General features: G+C 40.4%; 1 pseudogene; it reads right to left on the reverse strand.

Moving 5' to 3' along the window:
- The window catches only part of LOC102592390 (wall-associated receptor kinase 5-like), a 14,558-nt pseudogene extending 10,169 nt beyond the window's left edge, over window positions 1-4,389 (reverse strand).
- Window positions 4,390-4,778: the final 389 nt, after the last annotated feature.

Below are 4,778 nucleotides of genomic sequence, written 5' to 3' on the forward strand. Positions count from 1 at the left end.
TAAAGATTAGCCTAGTCACCATTATCTTGCAAATTTCCTATCGTAGGGATGTACCGAATGATTTTTATCTCAACTTGTATGGCGGTCACACCCCAAGAACTCTTCTCCACACTTGATTTTCTTGTTATTTTCGGTGTTTATACTACTTGTGATTAAACCCCCAAATCGATATTTGACACTTTCGTGTCACCCCCTTTAATTTACTATGTTTTTAATCATTGTTGTCTTTAGCTACGACTAGTTAGAGCTTAATTTTATTTTTCTATCAATTCTCAAAACCACTCCCTTCGGACACGACCCCAACCTTTAGTTGGGTTACTATACTATCGACGATCGTAGACACTCATACTGTAGGTTAGTGTCGTTGGTCACGATAAGCATCAATAGTACTGCTTCGCGGAACTATTCAGCAAAACGTCGACTGCTCCTTTCATCGCCTTTTTTATCCTACTCCTTTAGGGCTTCACGGAGTGCGTCCCTCGGGGATTCGCCAAGTATGCTTGGCGATGCTCAGGCTTCAGCTTCTTCGTTCTATTCAGTCCTTTTTGTTCCTTTTTGCGCCTAAGTGTCCATGCTTCCACTAAAACTTCAAATACTTGAAACTTAAGAGTTTTGATAAGATATTGAGACAAAATAAGCATTTGAGGACACTATTTCAATCAAAATAAAGCCCTAAATGAGTCCAATTTGTTGACTCATTAACACCCCCAACTTAAACTTTTGCTTGTCCTCAAGTTAACTCAAGTTCAGCTGTTCAACAAGGTGTCTCAAATAGTGCTACAGAAGACTAAATCATGAACATACACAACAAGACTCAAATTACTTATGCAAAGATCAATTGTGTACTCAAAGATTCAAGTTCTGACACACCACTATCAAAGATTCTCATACTCGCAATACTTGCTACTTGTGCAAGTTCAAGGTCAACAAAAAGTATTTAAATGCCCTCACATAAAGAATGATTCCTCATTCACACAAAGAGGTTAATCAATTAAAGATCTGGAATCACATGCAACACTCACACTAAAAAAAAGGAACACAATACATGTTTTCACCCATAGGTTTGCCCTTATTTTCCAATCGATTTTCAGTTCGGCTCACTCAAGATCAAAAAGGTCTTTCTAAGGCTTGTAATGGGGCAGAGAGCAAAGGTATGGTCATTTAGGATTAGTGACTTTTTCCTCAGGCAATGTGGTATTCTCAAAGCATTCCTTTCTTTTCGTTTATCACTTCTTTCTCAAAGCAGTCCCTTCTTTTCCTTTATCACTTCTTTTTCTAGTGCTTCTAAGTCGTCTTTTTATTCACCTCTATGGATTGCTTGGAAACCCGACTTCTTTTGTACTGTATATTTTTTTTGTAGATGGAGGGTTTCCATTTTTCTGCAACACCATGGGTTAAGGGGGATTTTCCTTGCATTTCTTGACTACTCCTTTTCCTTTTTCACCACACCCCCAACTTAGGCTTTTGGCCTAAGTTGGCTATTCACTAAACCACAAATCAAGAGGATTTATAGGTAGTGAATCAAGGTCTAAGGTTCATCAAGGTTCTTCCAAAGAAAAGTAAGGCTCAAGGGGGTGTCCAAGAGAGTTTCACATGCTCACGGGTAGGCCACAAAAGAGGTATATGTCAAATTGGCTCACACTCTTTAAAGTTGCCTAAGATCATTTCAAGAGCACACCTTACTAAATCAATCAGACTAACAGGGCAAATTCTAGGTTTATTCAAGCATGGTTCAAAGTAATCTCATCACACACAAGGCATCGACACTAAAGTCAAACAAGATTACACACTTTCGCTAGTGTGCAACGGTCATTACAATAGAATCAATTCGATAAATGGCTAATCACAACAAGATGCAAAGAGTTCACATATTGTCTATGCAACTTCATTTTTCCTCATTGTAGCCGTACGTTAATGTTCGTTCGATTCAGAGCACTATTCAAGTCATCGGTATTGATAGAAACCGAGATTCAAATTTTTGTAAAAGATCAGCCACATCAACTCACGAGGCGTGGCAAAAATGTGTGAAAAATTCAAAAAGATTCAAAAGGGTCGATATCATTTTGCAAATAAAAATAAACAGAGCCACAAGCTTAAACATTCACAGAAAGTAGTATTGACAAAATTTAAAACAGAACAACCCAAATATATACAAAACACAAGTATCTGAAACAAGCACACAAAAGGTGAGCCTCACTCCACCACAAATAAGAGCGTTTGTCCTCAAATGCAAATGAAAGTATCAGAATTGGAAAATATAATAAGACAGAGAGAGGGTGAAGAAAGGTCATGTCTATGCCATCCCTCTATCTAGCGGGATATTAGTGCCCGATGTATCTCCCTGAAGTAAAACAATGGTCCCCAGCGTATTGTTGTGTGGTCCTCATTGTTTGCCTCTACCTTGGCATCTGCAGCAAGAATAGTTGCAATCATCTGATCTATCTTATGAGCCCATGGAGGAACATTAGGGTCGATGGAAATTCGTCTCTTTGCCCTGGCTTCCTAGGTATATTTCCTTTGTCCGGCTAGCTCTGCTTTCTTTTCATTGTTTTTAAATTCTCGTACTCTTATGTGCCTGGGTGGATCATTTCTCCCTGTGACTTTTGGTCTAGTCATTTTTGCAAAGACTTCGAGGATAAGTTAGATAATAATTCAAACAAGAGCAAAAGAGTTTTTCTGAGTGTGGAATCGCTTAGCCAAGCTAGTTGGCAAAGTGCTTACCCTGTTAGGCTAATCGTTGAAACTGATATGCAAATGATACAAGGGTGCGGACAAAGGGCGAATAAGGGATCTTTCAGCGAGTCACCGAGTGCATTTTGTGAATTAAACTAGCCTCCGAAAGTCACATATCAATAATGCATAAAGAGTTCAGTTAAGAGCGGAATGGGGACGTTAGGCGAACTATCGAGTAACTCGGCTCGTTCGTTCATCTCGCCGAACAGCCAAACGTGTCTATTTCAACCCATTTCATTCAAATTTCACGCCACAACCCAGATAGTGCAATTTAGGCTTAAATAATACAATTTTAATGAAAACCCATAGAAGTTTCACATTTCCCCCACGTAAAAATTCAACTCAAAGCGCAGTTGAATGGGAGTCCCTTAAATCACGCGAAAGCTACTGAATCATAATAAATAATACATGTAATCCCAATAACTCAGAGAAGCAGCATAGATTTTATACTATTAATCATCATGCAAATGAGTACAAATTTTGACGAAATAACTGAGGGGTTCGATTACCAACCTTGGTGTTGAATTAGATTGTAATGACGTGTTAGGCAGCAATGCGATCCAAATCCGCGCACAATTCAACACTTAAAATACTTTAAAATGGCAAGAAGTATAAATCTAAAGTGCAGGTGTGACTTTGATAGGATAAAATAGTGAGAGGAAATGAATGAAATAGAACTTTTAAACTTGTGGCTTGCAAAAACAGTCCAGTTTCTGCCCATTCGGCGATGTAAGTCAAGTTCGCCCATTCACTCAGCGAAGCGCTGAACATCTGATCTTTTCACCGATAATAACATAGCTTTCAGTTCAGGTGGGCGTTGCATCAACAATCTTTATCGAGATTGCCAACCGACTTGGTGATGTGCCGAAGGAATTCACACTCCGATGACTTTTACAGACCTAATTGTTGAGATGTATTGAATCAAATGACAGGTAAGGTCGGCTTCATCGACCCTTTCGGCGATTCGCTGACAGATTCTATTGCTCGCTAATCTGTACTTTTCATGCACTCTCCACACTTCAATCTGCACAATCAACACACTATTATTTTATCAACATAACTAAAACAAGTAAGGAGTTTTGGGTTGCCTCCAAAACAATGTCTTAGTTAATGTTGTGGCACGATGCAAGTTAACCGTCAGACCTCACTCTTGGGGTTAGCCATAGTATCACTAGGAAAACCCCCCTGTTGTCTTGGGTTAAGATGAGAAGAGATATGACCCATTTGGGTCTCCAACTGCTTGGTTGAAACTGAATGAGAGGTGACAGTCTGGTTAAGGGTGGACACATCTTCTTTCATGCCTTTTATCATTTTGTCTGACCGTTCAAATTTGTTTAGGATACGCGAGGGCATATCCTCGGACCTACCACCTTACGAATCCTTGGGCTTTTGTCGCTCGTGGGGAGGCACAAATTTATCCTTCTCCCCATCCTTCCAATTTGGATTGCGATCCCTCCATTCACGGTCTCGATCTTTCCATACTTCGTCTCTAGCCCAACCTTGGTTACCAGCCTGCCTGGGGTATTTTGAACGATAACCATCGCTTTGGTTTGCAAGAAAAATTACCTCCTCGCTATATAGAGCTTCAAATTTCATCTCTTCAGGATTCGTGCTCCCAACCCCCACAACATTGACACCACGGGTACCAGCCCCCATGACATTCTTACATAGAATATCAAGTTATGTCATGATCTTACCCATGTTTTGGTCTCTCTCATTGTCCTTTTCAATCTGCTCCTTAGATAGCTGGAAGGTGACAGGGGAGACCTGGTCCTCACGAGTATACCACGCTCTGTTAATGGTTTTCATGCCATCTAGAACCTGGGCTACTACTGCGTACGGCTGCTGCATTAAACCTCTGGTTGAGAGTTGGTCAGCGACACCCTTGTTTACTGAGTCTAGACTCCGGTAGAGGTATTGAAGGAGCACGTTATCAGGAAGACCATGGGTTGGGCATTGTAGCACCAATTTTTTAAATCGAAGCCAAGTTTCGTGCAGAGGCTCTCCATTTAGACGCTTGAAGCTTTCGATGTTATCCCGATTAG

The sequence above is a fragment of the Solanum tuberosum genome, unplaced genomic scaffold (genome assembly GCF_000226075.1).
Source record: "Solanum tuberosum cultivar DM 1-3 516 R44 unplaced genomic scaffold, SolTub_3.0 scf00016, whole genome shotgun sequence".
Classification (NCBI taxonomy): domain Eukaryota; kingdom Viridiplantae; phylum Streptophyta; class Magnoliopsida; order Solanales; family Solanaceae; genus Solanum; species Solanum tuberosum.